This window comes from Antennarius striatus, chromosome 2, assembly GCF_040054535.1.
Source record: "Antennarius striatus isolate MH-2024 chromosome 2, ASM4005453v1, whole genome shotgun sequence".
Classification (NCBI taxonomy): domain Eukaryota; kingdom Metazoa; phylum Chordata; class Actinopteri; order Lophiiformes; family Antennariidae; genus Antennarius; species Antennarius striatus.
In genome coordinates this window covers 1,841,299-1,868,189 of record NC_090777.1, presented here as the reverse complement: position 1 = coordinate 1,868,189, position 26,891 = coordinate 1,841,299, and positions in this window count along the sequence as shown.

Genomic DNA, 26,891 nt, shown 5'->3' with positions numbered 1-26,891 from the left:
ATGGATGATGGATGGATGATGGATGGATGTTTGAGTGACACAGATCTACTGGATTAAATGGAATCTTGGATGAGCGCTGCAGTTATGGGATGTCCTACGTGTCCCATGACCTTTAACACACGGATGTTCATTCATGAACTCACATTTTCCACGTAAATGAAATCTGGTCGGACCTGCACTCAGTGACAGCATCTCAGCAACAGTAAATCATTTTGAAAGTTTATCACTGCCTGAAAAGACGTTACATTTAAGTCCAAAGAGGTTTAAGCAGCTAAAAGGTCAGAGGTCAGGACCCCGGTGGGGATGAAGGTCAGGGTTATTCGGGAGTCTTCCTCCCTGCTGGTCCAAAGGAACTGAGGTTCATCTCCACACGAAGAGATGACTCAACTCCTCATTTCCAGATCAATAACGGGACGCATTGGTGATTGATAAATAGGGGCCAGAGCCTCCATCCTGTGCCTCATTAAACCAGTCCTGCCCCCCCCCCCCACCATGGATCTCTACAGGTTTAACTTCCAAACGTTCTGTTCACACATGATGAGATGTATAATTTAGGATTACGTGTAAAACTCCATGTCTGTCTGCAGTCTCTAAAGTATTTGTCTGAAACAGTAACTCTGGAACTCAAATGTTACGTCAGCAGTTCAGAATTATACGTGTTGCATGTCAAGTCAATCATCAATCATCGATCGATTGGAGAAAAGGTTTAATGTCCAGAGGGAAAACTACAGCAGAGAGTTAGAAATAAATGATTTTTTGGTTTTACGAACGACTCTCCGCTTCAACAGAAGTTGATCATTTGACAGAGTATTGTTTGTGAGATTGTTTGTGTTTGTGGTTATGATCATTTACTGGCTTTTGGCCCCACCCCGTTATTTTTTTCTAAAAACGCTTTGTCTGTGTTACAAAATAAAATATGTAAGTGCTGAATGAAATTAAATGGCAAGTTAATGTACGTTATTCAATGAATTGATCATGTCTGCTTTATGTACTAAATTATTTTAAAAAAACATAAAAAGAATTACAGTGCCTGGATATTTATGAATTATCTATAGAAAAAATAAAATGTGTAGAGCATGTTCTTTTTTATACAAGATATTTCTAATAAAAAGACTGTTTTGCTAATCCTGTCCGGTTGTTTCTTCACAGATTCCAACAGTAAACCAGTAAAAACCGTCTTTCTCTCCTTTAATGGTTCAGCTGGAAAGTAAAGAAAAAATGATTTCGTCATTATGAACAGATCAGCTGTTCAGTGGGGCATCAGTAGACTGGAGGCACGAGGTCACGTGTCCGGGTCAGTCTGTAGTAATGACACGACTTAGTATTTAGAGTCGTAATGACACTACTTAGTATTTAGAGTCGTAATGACACTACTTAGTATTTAGAGTAGTAATGACACTACTTAGTATTTAGAGTAGTAATGACATTACTTTGTATTTAGAGTAGTACTGACACAATGTAGTATTTAGAGTAGTACTGACACAATGTAGTATTTAGAGTAGTAATGACACTACTTAGTATTTAGAGTAGTATGACATTACTTAATATTTAGAGTAGTAATGACACTACTTAGTATTTAGAGTAGTAGTGACATTACTTAGTAGAGTAGTAGTGACATTACTTAGTAGAGTAGTAATGACATTACTTAGTATTTAGAGTAGTGTCATTACTTAGTAGAGTAGTAATGACACTACTTAGTATTTAGAGTAGTAATGACACTACTTAGTATTTAGAGTAGTAATGACACTACTTAGTAGAGTAGTAATGACACTACTTAGTAGAGTAGTAATGACACTACTTAGTAGAGTAGTAATGACACTACTTAGTATTTAGAGTAGTAGTGACATTACTTAGTAGAGTAGTAATGACACTACTTAGTATTTAGAGTAGTGTCATTACTTAGTAGAGTAGTAATGACATTACTTAGTATTTAGAGTCAAAATGACACTACTTTAGTATTTAGAGTAGTACTGACACTACTTAGTATTTAGAGTAGTAATGACACTACTTAGTATTTAGAGTAGTAATGACACTACTTAGTATTTAGAGTAGTAATGACATTACTTGGTAGAGTAGTACTGACACAATGTAGTATTTAGAGTAGTACTGACACTACTTAGTATTTAGAGTAGTAATGACATTACTTAGTATTTAGAGTAGTAATGACACTACTTAGTATTTAGAGTAGTAATGACACTACTTAGTATTTAGAGTAGTGACATTACTTAGTAGAGTAGTAATGACATTACTTAGTAGAGTAGTAATGACACTACTTAGTATTTAGAGTAGTAATGACACTAAGTATTTAGAGTAGTAATGACACTAAGTATTTAGAGTAGTAATGACACTACTTAGTATTTAGAGTAGTAATGACACTACTTAGTATTTAGAGTAGTAATGACACTACTTAGTTTTTAGAGTAGTAATGACTTTTCAATGAGCTCAAATGGAGATTAGAGATTGAAATGTAATAAATAACGACTTATGAACAATTCAGCTATGAACAGCCTGTCAGAACCAGTTGTGTTTGTAAGTTGAGGACTACCTGTACCTTGGGTAGATGGAGGTCTACCTGTATGTTAGCTGTACCTGTTGGCTCTCATTCTGGTCATGTGACCAGAGGCCCCTTGTATCTTCATTCCCAGATGACAGACATGTACCTTCTGGAGGTCCACACGCGCAGTAGAGGACTAACCTTGGCTTAATGACGGATCGATACGATTCGCTGCACGAACACCAGAGGCCTTGAACACGTTCCAAAACATCTATAAATTGTGACAGAACGAATAACTGTCCAGATGAAAGTTTTACAGTGGATTTACGGCTGGGGTCGTCACTGATGGTCACAGTCTATGGCCTGGAGTTTTCTAAATGAATCCTCCACCTGGAGCACTTAGTAATGGAGCTCCGTGAAGACATGCAGACTGCAGGAGGGAGGAGACACCTTAGTTCCCCTGGGGGCTATAAAGCATCTCTGGAACAGGACAACAGGCTTCTGACTCCAGACGACTGTAGAAACAACCAGGCCAACTGAACCATAGTGGGACAAGATCGATCACCACCTGGACGTTCAGGATGATGTTCTCTGAAGGCCCTGATCACACAGGGAGGTTCATTTGTTCAGGAAGAGCTGCCACAAACACTTTGGTCAGTTTATTCCAGCTGGTTGGCTGATTTCTGTGAATGTTTCACCGACTACAACAGTCTCACCGACCTACTGTCACAGATACTAGAAACACAAACAGGTCTAGAGACAGCATCAAATGTAATTGATAGTATTAAATGTATAAAATTATTTGGACTGAAACTAAGGTGATGTTCTGTATGATGAATCTAACAACATAAAAATAAAAATGGCTCCAATCCCTTTAAGTGTCTCCGACAGCGTAAAGGCAGCTGTCCAGACGATCAGAACGTGGATAGCTAGAACCCAGCTCTCATTAAAACGATTCACTCCAGTTGCTGCTGCCATCACATGTCAGACGCGTGTTTGCTGAACGTTGTCGTGTCTGACGATGAAAGAGGAGACAATAGAGAAAAGTTCCCATCACATCCAAACACACACTGCATTCGGTATAAATCATGCCAAAAAGTTCCTAATAACATAAAACCTTTAATAGTGTTCTGTTTAGGCACCAGACAGTCGGGTCCGTCTACCCGCTGAGCTGCTCACAGTCAGCAATGACATTCAACGAGATCCTCCTGTTTATCGGCCCAGAATGGACAATTCTCCATGTTATTTTCTACAAATTGCCGTGAAAAAGCCTCGTATTTTTGAATATTTTGCAATGAAACATAATATCACATCAAAATTCCCGTTGTGCAAATTAATAAGCAAGTGCGCACGAGATCATTTAGAAAAATAAGACTTCTCCTCATTTGAAAAATTACTTCAATATTTAGGCTCTGCTGCTCTCGACTGAAAGAGAATGTTTTAGCTTCCACCTGGAGAGAAATGACGTGTGATAGAAGTGTGTCTGAAGGTTGTCATGATACTAGGGTTAGGGTTAGGGGTAAGGGTTAGGGTTAGGGGTAAGGGTTAGGGGGTTAGGGGTAAGGGTTAGGGTTAGGGGTAAGGGTTAGGGGGTTAGGGGTAGGGGGTTAGGGTTAGGGGTAAGGTTAGGGGGTTAGGGGTAGGGGGTTAGGGTTAGGGGTAAGGGTTAGGGGGTTAGGGGTAGGGGGTTAGGGTTAGGGGTAAGGTTAGGGGGTTAGGGGTAGGGGGTTAGGGTTAGGGGTAAGGTTAGGGGGTTAGGGGTAGGGGGTTAGGGTTAGGGTTAGGGGTAAGGTTAGGGGGTTAGGGGTAAGGAGGTAGGGGGTTAGGGGTAGGGGGTTAGGGTTAGGGGTAGGGGGTTAGGGTTAGGGGTAAGGTTAGGGGGTTAGGGGTAAGGGTTAGGGGGTTAGGGGTAAGGGGTAGGGGTAAGGGGTAAGGACTTAGGGGGTAAGGACTTAGGGGGTAAGGACTTAGGGGGTAAGGAGTTAGGGGGTAAGGAGATAGGGTTAGGGGTAAGGACTTAGGGTTAGGGGTAAGGAGTTAGGGGGTTAGGGGTAAGGAGTTAGGGGGTTAGGGTTAGGGGGTTAGGGGTAGGGGTAAGGAGTTAGGGTTATGGGTAAGGAGTTAATGGGTTGGGGTTAGGTTCAGGATTAGGGTTTGGGTTAAGGTTCAGGTTATGTTTTATGGATGTAAATGAGCTTGAGAGTGAATCCCTTTCGACGTGTGCAGCTGTTAGCATCATGCTAATAACATATGATTTTCCATGTCAGTGTTTCCTTTAAACTCCTTAACTGTGGTTGCCATGGTAACATTGATTTGTGGTTCCGTCTCAGCAGCAGCGTGATGACAGCGTAGATCGGACCAACGTGGATCCAAATGATTTGTCAAAGAGGGAGTAGTGAAGTAGAGCTGAATCTACCTCCTATGGAGCTTTGCTCCATTACACACTTGTTTAGAAAAGGTAGATTTCATAAAAATATAGTTTAAACTGAGGCTTCAAGAATTAACCAATCAAATTCTGCGGTGAATAAAAAAAGTAGATTTCAGAACAAGTGGAACAATGTCCACGTTTTTTTTGACATTATTAATCTAACTCTCACAATTAGGCTAATTGGTTTAATTTAAATAAAGTGCTGGATGTTGCTGGTCAGTGGGGGGAGCGTGTTCTCCAATAAGTGGAGGAAGAGGAGGGAACTTCGTTATGAATCGAATCACTTGGAAATGTCTGAAACACTGCTTGTATCGCATTTTCATTCCATATCTACATAGAATAGACATAAAAACATAAAAAGGGGGATTTCTAGGGTTGCACATAAATCACAGTGACAACCTGCAGTGTTTTGTGCCCAATTACAACAAACATGTAACCAGAACTCGATATGGACGTCCCCGTGGTCACAAAAACGTAGTAATCACTGAAACATTTCGGAGCTCTTCTGTCCTGAATGAAGACAAATTCCTACAGAAAGTGTTGTTCTGTGAAGCAGGAAGCGTTTAAGATGTTCTTAGCAGTAGAGCTGGTGCGATAGAACCCTCAGGTGTTCTAGACGCAGATTAAATGTGTGCTTGTCAGAGATTTGTTACACCTGCAGACTAGATCTGCATTAGTCTTGATCAACCTGAACCGCTTGTCGTTACGTGTCCCTCATCTCGCTTTGTGTTTTACAGTCGTCAATCTGTTGTCAAGGAGCACCGGAAACATGAACGCTTCAGTCTTACGTGACACAGATGGACAATTAGGTAACGTGTTAACATGTGTTCTGAAACGACGCTTCAGACGCAGCATCAGACCAGCAGGTGTGTCCGTCGGCAAACCCGTCTCCAACAGGTGTGTCCTGCTGACAAATAGGAAGTAGATCCACAGAGAAAAAAGCCACGTCTGTATTACCCTAACCCCTAACCCCAACCACAACCACAACCACAACCCAACCCTAACCCAACCCTAACCCCCAAGACTAACCCCCAAGACTAACCCCGAACCCTAACCGTCACATTTTCAAGCCAGTTTATTGGCGCTGAGTCACTGACAACAATCAGACAGGGTCACCGTGATTTATCACTAGACAGTGAGAATAATAAATCATTCACACACCCTCCAGCTGTGATTACAGATTCAACTACAACCATAAGAATGATGGGTAATAAAGTCATGATGTCACGTTAATAATGGAATCTGTTCCTTCAGTACTATTCTTGATCCAATCAGCACACTGCAAAAAATATTTAGTGAAAGGAAAGAACGGGAGACTGTTACACACACACACACACACACACACACACACACACACACACACACACACACACACACACACACACACACACACACACACACACACACACACACACACACACACACACACAGTGCTTCTGCTTCGTTCTAAATGTAAAACTTGTGTGTGTCTTCAGGTCAGGTGATGCTCTGACATCCTGTGGAGTTAATGGACATCCTCCATCAACCAATCAGGTGCTTCATCAACCAATCAGGTGCCACATGAACCAATCAGGTGCTCCATCAACCAATCAGGTGCTCCATCAACCAATCGTTCCAGGACAAACCTCCACCTCTCTAGCTTCTCCTCCACCTGTTCCCTGCTCTCACTGCAGATCACAATGTCATCTGCAAACATCATAGTCCATGGAGATTCCTGTCTAACCTGGTCTGTCAGCCTGTCCATCACCATAGCAACAAGAAGGGGCTCAGAGCTGATCCCTGATGCAGTCCCACCTCCACCTTGAACTCCTCTGTCACACCTACACACACCTCACCACTGTCTTACAGTCCTCATACATGTCCTGCACCGCTCTAACATACTTCTCTGCCACTCCAGACTTCCTCATACAATACCACAGTTCCTCTCTGGACACCCTGTCATCAGCTTTCTCCAGATCTACAAAAACACAATGCAGCTCCCTCTGGCCTTCTCTGTACTTCTCTATCAACATCCTCAAAGCAAATACTGCATCTGTAGTACTCTGTTTTGGCATGAAACCATACTGCTGCTCACAAATGTTCTACTCTCTCCCATAACTTCATTGTATGGCTCATCAGCTTTATTCCTCTGTAGTTGCCACAACTCTGCACATCTCCCTTGTTCTTAAAAATGGGCACCAGCACACTTCTCCTCCATTCCTCAGCCATCTTCTCAGTATCTAAGATCCTGTTGAACAACCCAGTCAGAAACTCTACTGCCACCTCTCCTAGACACTTCCATACCTCTACAGGTATATCATCAGGACCGACTGCCTTTCCACTCTTCATCCTCTTCAGTGCCCTCCTCACTTCATCCTGACTAATCTTTGCTACTTCCTGGTCCACAACAGTCACCTCTTCTAGTCTTTGTTCTCTCTCATTTTCCACGTTCATCAACTCTTCAAAGTACTCTTTCCATCTTCCCATCACACTACTGGCACCTGTCAATAGACGTCCATCCCTATCCTTAATCACCCTAACCTGCTGCACCTCCTTCCCATCTCTGTCTCTCTGTCTTGCCAACCGGTATAGATCAGTCTCTCCCTCCTTACTGTCCAATCTAGCATACAAGTCATCATAAGCTCCTTGTTTGGCCTTTGCTACTTCTACCTTCACCTTACGCTGCATCTCCCTGTACTCCTGTCTACTCTCCTCAGTCCTCTCAGTGTCCCACTTCTTCTTAGCTAACCTCTTTCTCTGTATACACTCCTGTACCTCCTCATTCCACCACCAAGTCTCCTTATCTACTTTCCTTCCAGATGACACACCAAGTACTCTCCTACCACCAGAGTCATCCTACACACCACCATCCTATGCTGTTTGGCTACACTCTCACCTACCACTACTTTACAGTCACTGATCTCCTTCAGGTTACACCGTCTACACCAGATGTAGTCTACCTGTGTGCTCCTACCACCACTCTTATAGGTCACTCTATGTTCCTGCCTCTTCTGGAAGAAAGTATTCACTACAGCCAATCTATCCTTTTTACAAAGTCAACTACCATCTGTCCTTCTGCGTTCCTCTCCTGGATACCAAACCTGCCCATCACCTCCTTATCACCTCTGTTTCCTGCACCAACATGTCCATTGAAGTCAACTCTCTCACTTCCAGAAGGAATGCTCTGCATCACTTCATCAAGGTCCGACCAGAATTTCTCCTTCTCCTCCAGCTCACATCCTACCTGTGGAGCATACCCACTAACAACATTGAACATCACACCTTCTATTTCTAGCTTCAGACTCATCACTCTATCTGACACTCTTTTTACCTCCAGGACATTCCTAACAAACTCCTCCTTCAAGATAACTCCTCCTCCATTTCTCTTCCCATCTACACCAAGATAGAACAACTTGAACCCTGCTCCTAAACTTCTAGCCTTGCTACCTTTCCAATAAATCTGTAGACTGACATCTAATAATTGAAATTCAAACAAGACCGTCTCGACAACATTTACATCACCAGAGAAACACATAAAACACAACACAAGCGTACTGGAACGCTCTGGAAGAGCATAATGAAATGCTCTAGAGGAGACACGGCGTAATGGAACGCTCTGGAGGAGATATACAGTACAACTCCATAATTAACACTGCAGAGAGGGACGTGGCTAAATGCTGAGAACATCAATGGAGAAGTCATAACGGACAGATCTATAGCGACCTAGCATTCATTTAATCACTTTAATTTGGTGATCAAAGTAATCACCATTATTAAAAAATCTTTCTCAAAAAGCCTTTTTGATTGACTTCCTGACTGAAACAATCTGCTAACATAAATATCCACCCGTGTCCAATCCACACAGGCCATGGTGATGATTAAACCTTGCTGTTTTGTCAGTCATACCAGTTAACTAAAAGCAGTCTGTACAGTAAAGGTAATCAAATGCAGCCGCTGCAGCAGGAACATTTCATCACTGAAGTAATATGCAGTTAAAGCGATCATTGGTTAATGTAGTGAAGGTTATAAATAATTCAGGGTGTTATGAACACACCCTAACAGCAGCAGATAATGTGAGTAATGATGCTTTGGTGGAGCGCCGCTGTCTTGTTTCCGCTACCATCTCTGACATATTCTAACAGTGATATTCCAAAAATACATTATTATTCTGGTAAAATGAGCTGGTGTGTGTGTGAGTGTGAGGTGAGTGTGAGTGTGAGTGTGTGTGTGTGTGAGTGTGTGTGTGTTTGTCTCTGCAGCATCACATTACTGAACAACAGAATGAAGCCAACATCAGCATCACTCTGAGAGCAACACTAACTGCGTGGCCTCACTGACAGGATGACTTAATGTACCTGATCGCACAACCAGACCCTCATTTATCTCCATGTAGGCTGAGTGCATCCAGTGTGTGTGTGTGTGTGTGTGTGTGTGTGTGTGTGTGTGTGTGTGTGTGTGTGTGTGTGTGTGTGTGCTTGTGTGTGTGTGTGTGTGTGTGCCAGATGGATGAGATCCACGTTCTGCATTCATAGTTTGTCATTAATCGTTTTTTTGCGTGCAGGAGCCAATCACACGTCTTCAGAGTTCACTTCTATTCTCACTACAGCTTTGTGTCGCCTCCTTCCTTGGTCCTGTCTTGCTGTTTGCTTTACACAACATTTACATCATCATCTATCATCATCTATCGACATCATCTATCGACATCATCTATCGACATCTATCGTCTTCCATCTATCGTCATCATCTATCGTCATCATCTATCGTATTCATCCATCGTCATCATCTATCGTCATCATCTATCGTCATCATCTATCGTCATCATCTATCGTCATCATCTATCGTCATCATCTATGGTCATCCATCTATCGTCATCCATCTATCGTCATCCATCTATCGTCATCCATCGTCATCATCTATCGTCATCAACTATCGTCATCATCTATCGTCATCATCTATCGTCATCATCTATCATCATCTACCGTCATCATAGTCATCATCTATTATCATCTATCGTCATCATTATCATCTTCATCTATCGTCATCATCTATTATCATCTATCATCATCTATCACCGCAGTGCACTGGCGTCGTGCCCAAAGTGTCCCCTGCCTCACACCCTATGCCGCCGAGATAGGCTCCGGCTCCCCGTGAGCCGCTGCGGCGGATACAGCGGTGGTAATTTGAAGATGACTGACAGATGACTGACATCTATCATCATCATCTATGATCATCATCGATCATCATCATCGATCATCATCATCTATCATCATCATCATCTATCATCATCATCATCGATCATCATCATCATCTATCATCATCTATCATCATCATCTATCATCATCTATCATCATCATCTATCATCTTCATCATCTATCATCATCTTCATCACCTTCTATCTTCATCATCCACACAGGCTGGGGTCGAATCCCAACATGCATCTCATGTACGATCGTATTATTCCCGTGTTTGGTGTCACATGCGTGATCTATCTTTTGAAATGTCAGCTTCATATTTAGCGAGTGAGTGTGGTTGTTGGTGCCCTGGTGACACTATTACAGCTGGTGATTTAGGGCCTTTCAGGCCTCGTCCCATTACTCTTCTCACGCGCAGCAGAGTCGCGGCTCATTGCTCTGCTTCACCTGCCCCACAGTATGCATTTACGTGTTGCGTTAGCCGCGCTACTGAAGGGGCTGCCCATACGTCTGCCTGAACCCGCTGAATAATTCAACCAACAGCCATTCCTATAAAAACCCCATCTATATTAATGAACAGCCCCCGGGCCTCTGGACCGCTGTATGAAGGCTGTGGCCCCTCCATCACACTAGAGGTGTGTGTGTGTGTGTGTGTGTGTGTGTGTGTGTGTGTGTGTGTGTGTGTGTGTGTGTGTGTGTGTGTGTGTGTGTGTGTGTGTGTGTGTGTGTGTGTGTGTGTTCGGTGTGTGTGTGTGTGTGTGTGTGTGTGTGTGTGTGTGTGTGTGTGTGTGTGTGTGAAACACGTCTGTTAAAGTTAAACCTGCACTGGTGCCATTCATCAGAAGGCCTTTCCATTCACTAGACATCACAGAGACACACATTCTTCCCTAAACATCCCATAATGCCTCATGCCACCACAGGGTCTGGGTTGGATGGGGGTCGCTGGGGACCCTGGTGGGAGGTGTCGTACTACACAGGAGGTGTTTGTGTCATAGACGAGACTTGAAGGCTTTGGTCCACATGAGTCCTGCTGTCATCTTCACTGCCCATTAGTTTCCCTACAGGAGAACAAACTGCCCCCAGCCCCCTTGCCCCCCAGCCCTGGTGGTTAAACAGCTCTTTCTTTACCCAATGCAGCAGGGTTTGTGCTCATTCTATAGGATGGTTTGAGTCGGGAGCCTCTGTGCTGCCGCCGACTCCGACGAGAGAAACGCTTCACAAGACGCTGTGAAGGAACACTGGTTTATCCTCCTGACTTCTCCCAGGATTCTATTACATGTAATAACTTTATTATGTGGAGGGGAGGGGGGCAAGCGTCAGGGAAGAAGTGAGAGGAATGAAAGGGCATCAGATGGAAGAGGGGGTGAGAGCTGAGAAAAACACTTTACTGACTCATTGTTTCAGCAGCACTGAACGTCTCTTAATCACACTTTAGGACTGTTTGAAACTCGTCCTTGAATAATTCAGAAACCTCAAGAAACCTTCACTCATCATGACGGCTACTGCAGACACTATTACACCGAGACAACACACATCCATCTGACCGGGTTCGAGGGTTCTACTGGGTCACAGTCACACAAAACATGAAACGGATTCTGCAGAAGACTTAGTCTGATGTCTACTATCTACTATCTAACCTAAAGTCTACTATAAACTATCTAATCTAATGTCTAATGTCTACTGTCTAATCTAATGTCTACTATCTAATCTAATGTCTAATGTCTACCGTCTAATCTAATGTCTACCATCTAATCTAATGTCTACCGTCTAATCTAATGTCTACTATCTACTATCTAATCTAATGTCTAATGTCTACCGTCTAATCTAATGTCTACCATCTAATCTAATGTCTACCATCTAACCAAATGTCTACCATCTAACCTAAAGTCTACCATCTAACCTAATGTCTACTATCTAATCTAATGTCTACCATCTAACCTAATGTCTACTATCTAACCTAATGTCTACTATCTAACCTAATGTCTATTATCTACTATCTAATCTAATGTCTACTATCTACTATCTAATCTAATGTTTACTGTCTAATGTTTTTGCTCTGGACGGTTCAGTTGGGTTTCTGTCTGTTAAAGCGCTTTGAAATATCTGCTGCCATGATTAAGCACTATATAAATAAAACTTGATTGATAACCTAATTTCTACTATCAACTATCTAACCTAATGTCTACTATCGACTATCTAACCTATTGTCTACTATCGACTATCTAACCTAATGTCTACTATCGACTATCTAACCTAATGTCTACTATCGACTATCTAACCTAATGTCTACTATCGACTATCTAACCTAATGTCTACTATCGACTATCTAACCTAATGTCTACTATCGACTATCTAACCTAATGTGTACTATCTACTATCTAACCTAATGTCTACTATCGACTATCTAACCTAATGTCTACTATCGACTATCTAACCTAAAGTCTACTATCTACTATCTAACCTAATGTCTACTACCGACTATCTAACCTAATGTCTACTATTGACTATCTAACCTAATGTCTACTATCGACTAGCTAACCTAATGTCTACTATCGACTATCTAACCTAATGTGTACTATCGACTATCTAACCTAATGTCTACTATCGACTATCTAACCTAATGTGTACTATCTACTATCTAACCTAATGTCTACTATCGACTATCTAACCTAATGTCTACTATCTACTATCTAACCTAAAGTCTACTATCGACTATCAAACCTAATGTCTACTACCGACTATCTAACCTAATGTCTACTATCGACTATCTAACCTAATGTCTACTATCAACTATCTAACCTAATGTCTACTATCGACTATCTAACCTAATGTCTACTATCGACTATCTAACCTAATGTCTACTATCGACTATCTAACCTAATGTCTACTATCGACTATCTAACCTAATGTCTATTATCGACTAACTAACCTAATGTCTACTATCGACTATCTAACCTAATGTCTACTTTCTACTATCTAATCTAATGTCTACTACCTATTATCTAACCTAAAGTCTACTACCTACTATCTAACTTAATGTCTACTATCTACTATCTAATCTAATGTCTACTATCTACTATCTAATCTAATGTCTACTACCAATTATCTAATCTAATGTCTACTACCTATTATCTAATCTAATGTCTACTACCTACTATCTAATTTAATGTCTACTATCTACTATCTAATCTAATGTCTACTATCTACAATCTAATCTAATGTCTACTATCTACTATCTAATCTAATGTCTACTTTCTACTATCTAATCTAATGTCTACTACCTATTATCTAACCTAAAGTCTACTACCTACTATCTAACTTAATGTCTACTATCTAATCTAATGTCTACTATCTACTATCTAATCTAATGTCTACTATCTACTATCTAACCTAAAGTCTATTACCTACTAACTTAATGTCTCCTATCCACTATCTAATTTAATGTCTACTATCTACTATCTAATCTAATGTTTACTATCTAACATAATGTCTACTATCTACTATCTAATGTCTACTATCTAATCTAATGTCTACTACCTACTAACTAACCTAAAGTCTACTACCTACTATCTAACCTATCGTATACTATCTAACCTAAAGTGTACTATCTACTATTTAACCTAATGTCTACTACTTACTATCTAATCTAATGTCTACTATCTACTATCTGATGTAATGTCTATTATCTAACCTAAAATCTAATATCTACTATCTAACCTAATGTCTACTATCTACTATCTAATCTAATGTTTACTATCTAACCTAGTGTGTACTATCTACTATCTAATCTAATGTCTACTATCTAATCTAATGCCTGCGATCTACTATCTAATCTAATGTTTACTATCTAACCTAATGTCTACTATCTACTATCTAATCTAATGTCTACTATCTACTATCTAATATAATGTCTACTGTCTACTATCTACTGTCTAATCTAATGCCTACTATCTACTATCTCACCTAATGTCTACTATCTACTATCTAACCTAATGTCTACTATCTACTATCTAACCTAATGTCTACTATCTACTATCTAACCTAATGTATACTATCTAACCTAAAGTGTACTATCTACTATTTAACTTAATGTCTACTACTTACTATCTAATCTAATGTCTACTATCTTCCATCTAATCTAATATCTACTATCTAAGCTAATGTCTCCTGTCTACTATCTAATCTAAAGTCTACTATCTAACCTAAAATCTACTATCTACTATCTAACCTAATGTCTACTATCTATTATCTAATCTAATGTCTACTATCTACCCTAATGTCTGTTGTCTACTGTCTAACGTAATGTCTACTATCTACTATCTACCATCTAATCTAATATCTACTATCTAAACTAATGTCTCCTGTCTACTATCTAATCTAAAGTCTACTATCTAACCTAAAATCTATCTACTATCTAACCTAATGTCTACTATCTATTATCTAATCTAATGTCTACTGTCTACTATCTGATGTAATGTCTACTATCTAACCTAAAATCTACTATCTACTATCTAACCTAATGTCTACTATCTACTATCTAATCTAATGTTTACTATCTAATCTAGTGTCTACTATCTACTATCTAATCTAATGTTTACTATCTAATCTAATGTCTACTATCTACTATCTAATCTAATGTTTACTATCTAACCCAATGTCTACTATCTACTATCTAACCTAATGTATACTATGTAACCTAAAGTGTACTATCTACTATTTAACTTAATGTCTACTACTGACTTTCTAATCTAATGTCTACTATCTACCATCTAATCTAATATCTACTATCTAACCTAATGTCTCCTGTCTACTATCTAACCTAATGTCTACTATCTACTATCTAATCTAATGTCTACTTTCTACTATCTAATCTAATGTCTACTACCTATTATCTAACCTAAAGTCTACTACCTACTATCTAACTTAATGTCTACTATCTAATCTAATGTCTACTATCTACTATCTAATCTAATGTCTACTATCTACTATCTAACCTAAAGTCTATTACCTACTAACTTAATGTCTCCTATCCACTATCTAATTTAATGTCTACTATCTACTATCTAATCTAATGTTTACTATCTAACATAATGTCTACTATCTACTATCTAATGTCTACTATCTAATCTAATGTCTACTACCTACTAACTAACCTAAAGTCTACTACCTACTATCTAACCTAATGTCTACTATCTACTATCTAACCTATCGTATACTATCTAACCTAAAGTGTACTATCTACTATTTAACCTAATGTCTACTACTTACTATCTAATCTAATGTCTACTATCTACTATCTGATGTAATGTCTATTATCTAACCTAAAATCTAATATCTACTATCTAACCTAATGTCTACTATCTACTATCTAATCTAATGTTTACTATCTAACCTAGTGTGTACTATCTACTATCTAATCTAATGTCTACTATCTAATCTAATGTCTGCGATCTACTATCTAATCTAATGTTTACTATCTAACCTAATGTCTACTATCTACTATCTAATCTAATGTCTACTATCTACTATCTAATATAATGTCTACTGTCTACTATCTACTGTCTAATCTAATGCCTACTATCTACTATCTCACCTAATGTCTACTATCTACTATCTAACCTAATGTCTACTATCTACTATCTAACCTAATGTCTACTATCTACTATCTAACCTAATGTATACTATCTAACCTAAAGTGTACTATCTACTATTTAACTTAATGTCTACTACTTACTATCTAATCTAATGTCTACTATCTTCCATCTAATCTAATATCTACTATCTAAGCTAATGTCTCCTGTCTACTATCTAATCTAAAGTCTACTATCTAACCTAAAATCTACTATCTACTATCTAACCTAATGTCTACTATCTATTATCTAATCTAATGTCTACTATCTACCCTAATGTCTGTTGTCTACTGTCTAACGTAATGTCTACTATCTACTATCTACCATCTAATCTAATATCTACTATCTAAACTAATGTCTCCTGTCTACTATCTAATCTAAAGTCTACTATCTAACCTAAAATCTATCTACTATCTAACCTAATGTCTACTATCTATTATCTAATCTAATGTCTACTGTCTACTATCTGATGTAATGTCTACTATCTAACCTAAAATCTACTATCTACTATCTAACCTAATGTCTACTATCTACTATCTAATCTAATGTTTACTATCTAATCTAGTGTCTACTATCTACTATCTAATCTAATGTTTACTATCTAATCTAATGTCTACTATCTACTATCTAATCTAATGTTTACTATCTAACCCAATGTCTACTATCTACTATCTAACCTAATGTATACTATGTAACCTAAAGTGTACTATCTACTATTTAACTTAATGTCTACTACTGACTTTCTAATCTAATGTCTACTATCTACCATCTAATCTAATATCTACTATCTAACCTAATGTCTCCTGTCTACTATCTAACCTAATGTCTACTATCTACTATCTAATCTAATGTCTACTATGTACTATCTAATCTAATGTCTATCTACTTAACATGTGTCAAACTCAAGGTCCGGGGGCCAAATGTGGCCCTCCACATCATTTAATGTGGCCCAAAACTACATTTCCCACAATGCAGTAGTTCAGCCCATCTTAACTCTGACTAAACGTGAACAAAGTTAACGTCCTAACTTGTGTCTGATGTTATTTTTATTTATTGATTGATAGTTTGATCCTTGATTGATGGAGTTCTGTGGGTTTAATAACCTGACAAATGAAAAGGATTTATGTTAGAACAGAGAAACAAACAAACATGTTTTTTCTGTCTAACTGTAATGTTTGGAACTAGAATCAGTCAGAAATTCAGTTATTTAACATTAAGGAGTAGTTACATTTAGTTACATTACACTGAGTTACATTTAGTTACATTTATTAGTTACATTAAGGAGTAGTTACATTTAGTTACATTACACTGAGTTACATTTAGTTACATTTATTAGTTACATTAAGGAGTAGTTACATTTAGTTACATTACACTGAGTTACATTTAGTTACATTTATTAGTTACATTAAGGAGTAGTTACATTTAGTTACATTACACTGAGTTACATTTAGTTACATTTATTAGTTACATTAAGGAGTAGTTACATTTAGTTACATTACACTGAGTTACATTTAGTTACATTTATTAGTTACATTAAGGAGTAGTTACATTTAGTTACATTTATTAGTTACATTAAGGAGTAGTTACATTTAGTTACATTTATTAGTTACATTAAGGAGTAGTTACATTTAGTTACATTACACTGAGTTACATTTAGTTACATTTATTAGTTACATTAAGGAGTAGTTACATTTAGTTACATTACACTTAGTTACATTAAGGAGTAGTTACATTTAGTTACATTACACTGAGTTACATTTAGTTACATTTATTAGTTACATTAAGGAGTAGTTACATTTAGTTACATTACACTGAGTTACATTTAGTTACATTTATTAGTTACATTAAGGAGTAGTTACATTTAGTTACATTACACTGAGTTACATTTAGTTACATTTATTAGTTACATTAAGGAGTAGTTACATTTAGTTACATTACACTGAGTTACATTTAGTTACATTTATTAGTTACATTAAGGAGTAGTTACATTTAGTTACATTTATCAGTTACATTAAGGAGTAGTTACATTTAGTTACGTTACACTGAGTTACATTTAGTTACATTTATTAGTTACATTAAGGAGTAGTTACATTTAGTTACATTACACTGAGTTACATTGAGTTACATTTATTAGTTACATCTGGCTCTTTGAGGACAGACGTGATGCTGATGTGGCCCCCAGTGGAGATGAGTTTGACCCCCCCTGGTCTACTATCTAATTTGATGTCTACTATCTCTATAATCTAATAGTAGACTAGCACGAACCCGTGTGAATTCCGTGATTAACAATAATATCAGACTCCAAACACATAAAACAAATGTATTGGTTTATGAACCAATCACACCCATCGTAGTCAAAGATCACCGTGGTGACGTAACGACTTTGTGTCGGCCAATAATGGATGGCGCTGGGTGGGCGTTGTGAAGCCGTAGAAGAATGCTAGCAGGCTAACTGGAGAAAGAAAGCTAACTACTGGTGAGACTACTGGTGAGACTGGGAGAGGAGCTAACGCTAAAGGAAAAGGCTCCTGTCCAAAGAGCAGGTGTTAAAGAAATGTTAGAGAAGTGATGGTTCTGTTAGTGACTACATGAACACAACTGTATGAAGTTACTAAAGAGCGTTCTGTCAGCCCCCCAGGAGCATTGTGGGTACTACATGGATTGTCCCATTCCAAATAGAAACCCTATCTGGACATACTGTTGGTGCTAGCAGCTAGACTCTGGACCATGAAGGTCAGGAGAGTCCAGATTAAACTTAAAGGCGCTGGACCGTTAAACTGGACTGTCAGTAAATGTTGATTCTGGACTCACGTTTTCTGGCATTAGAGCCTCTCACAAATGAAACGAAGCTGGCAGTTATCAGCCTGTCCCTGTCCAGCTTTCTGAGGAGGGACCATGTTAATGATTAAAACGTGTATAAAAACAGGACTGATCCATTTAGTTTGATAAACTACTCCTCACACGACAGAAGCTTCTGAATGGGTCGTGTTTGTGTTTCTGACTGGATGTCAAACAATTTGACTGAATACGATCCATCAGTATTCCTTCATGGTTCCCTTCTGATGGAGGACGGACAGGCCGTCTGTGATGGGGGGTGAGTAGTGTTCAACCGGACTGACAACCAGACTAACAACTGGACTAACAACCGGACTAACAACCGGACTAACAACCGGACTATTAACCAGACTAACAACCAGACTGACAACCAGACTAGTCTTCACACAACTAATAACGAATCCATCTTATAATTCTCTAATACCTGACCAAATCAAAGGAGGCCCAAATAATTCCATTTCCATTCACGTCGTCTGAAAGCTTCTGTTGCTCCCTGTGATTCGGGTCGACAGCTACAACTCTACTTTCCTGACAAACTTTGACGACCAGAACATCACAGAATGTAAATGTGGTGTTTTAAAGACGTCCTCTGAGAGAAGATCCGACGCCTTCAAAGAGAAGGAAAGGTTTCCTGATCTCCCAGCTGTCTCACAGCAAACAGCCCCCGTCTCAGAAACCACCCCAGCATCTCTGGTGTTGTTCCAGAGGATCAGTGGGATCAGCAGACGTCCCTGGGAGGTGGATCAGGAAGTGTTTACGGAGTCTGTCAGGACCACAAGAGACGTCTGCTGACGTCACACAAGCAACCCTAACCCACAGTGACAGACAGGAGGACCCCCCTGGAGGACCCCACCCAGACGACCCAGACGACCCCACCCTGAGGACCCCCACCCAGAGGGCTCCTCATTAAGAGCTGTGATGAAGCTGCTGCCAGCAGACCGGATGAAGAAGAGCCTCTGTGGACGACGTTCACTCCTCTGCTGGGGTAACAACGCAGCACCCCCTCCCTGCCTGATGTCATTCAGCACCCCCCCCCCCAAATGGCTGTGACATTTCTGTTTGGTCATAAACCAAATGTCTGCTGATTTAGCTCGTCAGGAGAACGTGTGGGAGGACTGTTTGAAAACTGAATGTCAGATTTTAATGGAACCCGAATTTATAAATAGAAAACATTCCTGTGATATTTATTTGTTATAGAATGTTATATATCCAGCAGACGGACCCTAACCCTAACCCTAACCCTAAACCCTAACCCTAACCCTAACCCTAACCCTAAACCCTAACCCTAACCCTAACCCTAAACCCTAACCCTAACCCTAACCCCTAACCCTAACCCTAACCCTAAACCCTAACCCTAACCCTAACCCTAAACCCTAACTCTAACCCTAACCCTAACCCTAACCCTAACCCTAACCCTAACCCTAAACCCTAACCCTAACCCTAACCCTAACCCTAACCCTAACCCTAACCCTGGCCTCAGATCAGTCGTTTCAATCAGGTTTCTAACAGACGGGATGTCGCGGGGCTCAGACTGCTCGCTGGTTTGGGTCTATTTTACATCCATTGTGCTACAACAGGCAGTACAACAGGCAGAACAACAGGCAGAACAACAGCCAGAACAACAGGCAGTACAACACAGGCAGAACAACAGGCAGTACAACAGGAAGTACAACAGGCAGTACAACACAGGCAGTACAACAGGAAGTACAACAGGCAGAACAACAGGCAGTACAACAGGCAGAACAACAGGCAGTACAACACAGGCAGTACAACAGGCAGTACAACAGGCAGTACAACAGGCAGTACAACACAGGCAGTACAACAGGCAGTATAACACAGGCAGTACAACAGGAAGTACAACAGGCAGAACAACAGGCAGAACAACAGGCAGTTCAACAGGCAGAACAACAGGCAGTACAACACAGGCAGTACAACAGGCAGTACAACGGGCAGTATAACAGGCAGTGCAACACAGGCAGTACAACAGGCAGTACAACACAGGCAGTACAACAGGCAGTACAACAGGCAGTACAACACAGGCAGTACAACAGGCAGTACAACAGGCAGTACAACAGGCAGTACAACAGGCAGTACAACAGGCAGTATTGTAAGAGTATAAAGATAATTTCCCCAGGAGGGACAATAAAGTGTTTGTTATTATTATTGATGATCAGATAATCACATTTCCTCTCTGGACCAACATCAACAACGTTCTCCTCCGTCTGGTCATGATTACAATAAACGATCATGAGAGAACGGATCGGGTTTATCAGAGCAGATCAGTCTGTGATCAATAGTCTCCGAGACGCAAAGAGAAAATGACTGAAGGCCTGAGCAGCAGTCAGTTAGACACACACACACACACACACACACACACACACACACACACACACACACACACACACACACACACACACAAAGTCCAGTGAGTCTCATCACAGACAGACAGACAGACAGCTGATATGTCAGTGACATCAGTGTAGTCAACCGGTACCGTAGACCTGGACCACTACTGCGGACCTGGACCACTACTAAGGACCTGGACCAGTACTATGGACCTGGACCAGCACTGTGGACCTGAACCGGTACCGTGGACCTCAGCGTTGTGGATCGGGCTCTCTCCTATCAGAAGTGACGTTCTACAGCGGCTGTCCTGATTGGATGTCCTCCAGTCCCTCCAGACTCAGAGGAACCGTTCACCCACCCAGTGATCCACTGGTTCGGTTCTGTCCCGTCTGAACAGGATCACTAACGTGTTCTCATGTGGGTCTGGTCCGGGTCAGGATGGGTTTACAGAACCGGACCAACAGGTTTGGTTTGACATCGTCCAACATGAACCAACTGCTTCTGATTAGTTTTCCTTTGTCACAAAGAAAAATGTATATCCAACTTTTCAGACAAAGTATGGAGACATTCGGATGACGAATGAGAGGACCCCCCCAATATGAGTCTCATCTCATCTGAGAACGGGCAAAGTAACACCACACACACACACACACACACACACACACACACACACACACACACACACACACACACACACACACACACACACACACACATGTAATCAATTTACACAATATACACTATATACTGTATATATGTACTGTATATATATATATATATATATATATATATATATATATATATATATATATATATATACAGTTTATATACAAATGTTATATAAAAAACATTTTTCAGAAGTTCTTGCTGGTTGGTGGGCCTCGGCCTCTTAGGATAATCCAGGAATCTCTGCATCTGTTTGGAAGCTTTATTTTATTTTATTTTATTTTATTTTATTTTATTTATTTTTTGATAGTGGGGGTACTCCAGACATCTCTGCCTCTGTTTGGAAGCTTTATTTTATTTTATTTTATTTATTTTTTGATAGTGGGGGTACTCCAGGGGTCTCTGCCTCCGTTTGGAAACTTTCTTTCAGAAAACATTCCCCATAAATTCCTCCAGGTGACACTTTGCATGTAATTGCAGCTTCTTGCCTTGACAGGCCAGAAATCTCCCCCAGCGACCCCCCCCCCCCCCAGCATAAATCAGCTGTTAATGGAGCTGCTGTTGTTTAATAGAACCAAAGCTTCAGTCTGTGTTTTTATGGGGGGGCTCCTCTCATTATTATTACAGGATTATTTGTGGCCATCATTCCCAGCATTGCCTACTTAAGGCAGGACAGTAAAGCAGAGCGATGGTGTCCGGGGGGGGGGGCACAGCCTCACATGACAAACAAGGAGCTGGGCCTGGATTATTTATGGCTACTTAAAGCCGTCAGCTGGAGATGATGAAGGTGACCGCTTGATTAGAAAGTGTTGGATGGGTCTGGTCCTGCTGACCTGGGGGGGGCAGGGGGGTGATTTAAGCCCTGCTGAAACACTTTGATGGGGGACAGCTTTGGGTCTTTGGCAGACAGGAGAAGGTCGACCAGAGGGTGGACATGCGTCCAGAGCGGCGCCCCTTGTGGTTTTCTCCAGTCCTGCAGACCGGCGCCAAATCCTGACGCTACCTCAGGGGGTCAGAGGTCACGTCCCACACCGGGACAGGGGGTCAGAGGTCACTTTCCACACTGGGACAGGGGGTCAGAGGTCACGTCCCACACCGGGACAGGGGGCAGAGGTCACGTCCCACACCGGGACAGGGGTCAGAGGTCACGTCCCACACTGGGACAGGGGGCAGAGGTCACGTCCCACTCCGGAACAGGGGGTCAGAGGTCATGTCCCACACCGGGGCAGGGGGCAGAGGTCACATCCCACACTGGACACCTGACCTGGAGGTGTTCACACCCGACATGAAGGTGAACTCCAGCGTTCCCTCACCCTCATAAATGTTTATTAATCACCTGAATGGGTTTCAGGTTCTCTCTCATTGGTCCACTGGAGACTCTCTACCGGAGCCAATCAGAAGGCTGCTTTGTAAAAAGGTAATCGGTGCAGATGAATGGGACGCTCCCCGATGGAGCCGCTCCTGAAGAATCACATTAGACTTCCTGACAGACGAATCGCCCCCGATGGAATCCTGATTGATCCTCAGACCGTTGGGTTTGGCGAGGCAGTGAACGGTTGGCTGATGATGTGCTGTCTGATTGGCTGGAAGCCGTTCATGTGTGACTTATGGAGGCGGGACAAAGAAGGAACCAAATGATCGTTTTCATTAAACCTCATCAGTCGTGTGATCGTTGTAGGACGGATGATGGTAGCAGATATTAGTAATGAAGTGTGTGTGTGTGTGTGTATGTGTGTGTGTGTGTGTGTGTGTGTGTGTGTGTGTGTGTGTGTGTGTGTGTGCTGTCCTACCTGTTAACTACACACGTTCTAAATGCAGACATTTGGTGTGAAAAGCTGCTTTTAGATTTCACACCTTTCACAGGTGTAAGACAACAGAAGATCTACTGCCATCTAGTGGAGACTCAGGGGAAGGAACGGCTGAAACACAACTTCCACAGTAAGAGTCAGAGCACCAACGTGTCTGAGCCCCCAGAGGAACATGGGTAACTGGATGGGGTGGAATCCAACCAAATGAGCTAAAAAAACAACAACATTTGACAAGAATTGACAAGAAAACATACAACACGCGTGTCCTGACCCTCCTGCTGCCCAGAGCAGAACCTTCCTGCCCCATCAGGGCTAATTACGTCTGTCTGGACGGTCAAGGTCAGAGTGGAAGAAGATTTTATGGAGTTATTTCTGTAGCTGTTCTGGCTGAAGAATGCAATCTGTGTAGAGGCAGCTGCAGATATTAATAAAATATTATGACAACCCAGACTGCAGCTCAGTGTGTGTGTGTGTGTGTGTGTGTGTGTGTGTGTGTGTGTGTGTGTGTGTGTGTGTGTGTGTGTGTGTGTGTGTGTGTGAGAGAGGCTCTTTGATTGGCTGAGGCATGGTGTTGATCCCGCCGGATGAGGAGCGAGGGCGCCTCTCAGCATCGCCTCAAAAACGCTGATTTGGTTGAAAGCTCTCAGGTATGTGCAGGTGTGCAGCGATTAGTCGGGGCCCCCGTGGTTCTGGGGGCCGGTAGAGACACCAGCGATCAGTCTGGATGTTTACAGATCAGATGGTTTTCCAGGGAGGAGAATTAAACCTGGAGCGGTTGAGTAATGAAGACGGGCTGCTCACAGTGGTGGGGGGGTGGTGATGGGGGGCACTATCTCAAAGACAGGGCTGCTTCTCTCCTTCATCTGTTTTCAGTTGACAGACTTCTTCTTGTCTGATTATCTCACACACACGATCTCTGGAGCTAAATGAGCTCTTTGAATGTTCTGATGCAGAACATGAGCAGACTGACGTGTTTTAGGGAACTCCAACGACTCTTCTGTGTGTTATCTCCTCTCTCTGATAAATATTTCACAACGCAAACAGTTCACCAGGTAACAGCAGGTTTTATCACAGTTAATCATGATATTCATCATTCAAGATGCTTAAAAGGTCTGTTCTTTATTAACTGCCCCCCTACTGTAGCACGGGGCAGTCTAACACTCTTCTTGATGAAGAGTGTCATCAAGACAAACATCTGACCATCTGGACCTTCCTGAGCTCATGTCCACCATTCAGACGGCCCGTCCAGCACTGGGGGGTGATTGTCTGATTCATGCCCCTGGTGGTCTGGAGGGTCTGCAGCGGCGCTTTGAGGAGCAGGTGATGCTTCAGAGCGATCCTCGCCCCCCAGCAGAGGTGAGCGTCAGCAGAGATGAAGGATATGAGTCCTGACAGGTGGGGGTGGGGTCTAGTTACTGGAACCAGGGCCCACTGGTGGCGATAGAGTTGTTAACCTCAGAGATTAAACGTTCCAGGAGCTCCAGGAGCTCCAGCCCCCGACTCCCGTTAGAACCACTGTATCGTCTCTCAGAACCTTCTGGACGGGTGGAACACCCCCAGAAATGGAGTTTGCTTTCTAGCCCCAATTAGCTCATTTACCAGAGTAAATTAAGGATTTTCACCTCATTGCAAAGGCAATTAATATCAATGCATCCTAAACATGTTTAGCTCTTGTAAATGATTGTAGCTGCAGGCCAATCTGCTGATGAGCTGCAGATGTTAATAGGAGCTGCCACGGATCAGGAGCCTCAAGCTGTGATTTAGGTCCATATTTATGAAGACAAACCTGTCTTTGTTAATGCTGCAGAAGATAAGAGAAGTACTGCCCCCCCCCCCCCCAACAGACAGGGACGTTATCATTTGAATATCTTTACTACAGCTGCCAGGTTTTGTGTAACAAACACAAACGCAATGTCTTCCAGACAACATGATAATTAATTATAATAAAAAGGTTGATTTGTGGATTCACCTCCTGTGATCCTCCACACATCATCAGCACCGGGTGAAGAAGCTCTGCTCATCTTCCTCAGTGTGTGGAACAGATTCCTGTCAACCCATGAATGAATGAACTGTGTGTGTTCAGGTGCTTCTGTCCTCGTGTGACCTTCATCGGTGCTGCGTGTTGGAATGTTGAAGTCCAGGGATGAATGAATTCATGGATCAATTTATCAGATTTACACATCATTCAGGTGGATTTTAGATTTACTGGCGTGTCCTTTGGTGAATTCACCTTGAATTTGTGCACTAGTGACACCAGTGAAGTAACCCTTGCTGGTGGTTATTTCTGACCGTCTGGAGGAGTTCACCTCGTGAAGCTAAACTAAGAACACATCGTCTCCTTGTTGAGGAGACGCGTGTGTTAGCATCTAGTTAGCGCCTCAGAGAGTGCCCTGCGGCCCCGTGACTGCAAAGCTATGCGGCGCTGACATTTCATCAATATAAGGATGTAATCCGGCCGGGTTTATGTGGGCTAAAGCTGCTCTGGGGGGGGGCAGAACCGACTGGTCATGTTTGAACCCCGAGCTGGAAGATTCCAAGAATGTCCTGCTGAGACACACAGAAGAGATTTCCTGTCATGACTTCACCTTCTGAATAATACTGGAATAATAATACTAGAAAATAATAGTAGAATAATAATACTAGAATAATAATAGTAGAATAATACTAGAATAGTAATACTAGAATAATAATACTAGAATAGTAATACTAGAATAGTAATACTAGAATAATAATACTAGAATAGTAATACTAGAATAATAATACTAGAATAATAATACTAGAATAATAATACTAGAATAGTAATACTAGAATAGTAATACTAGAATAATAATACTAGAATAGTAATACTAGAATAATAATACTAGAATAATAATACTAGAATAATAATACTAGAATAGTAATACTAGAATAGTAATACTAGAATAATACTAGAATAGTAATACTAGAATAATAATACTAGAATAATACTAGAATAGTAATACTAGAATAATAATACTAGAATAATAATACTAGAATAGTAATACTAGAATAGTAATACTAGAATAATAATACTAGAATAATAATACTAGAATAATACTAGAATAGTAATACTAGAATAATACTAGAATAATACTAGAATAGTAATACTAGAATAATAATACTAGAATAGTAATACTAGAATAGTAATACTAGAATAATAATACTAGAATAGTAATACTAGAATAATAATACTAGAATAATAATACTAGAATAATAATACTAGAATAGTAATACTAGAATAGTAATACTAGAATAATACTAGAATAGTAATACTAGAATAATAATACTAGAATAATAATACTAGAATAATAATACTAGAATAGTAATACTAGAATAGTAATACTAGAATAATACTAGAATAGTAATACTAGAATAATAATACTAGAATAATAATACTAGAATAGTAATACTAGAATAATAATACTAGAATAATAATACTAGAATAGTAATACTAGAATAGTAATACTAGAATAATAATACTAGAATAATAATACT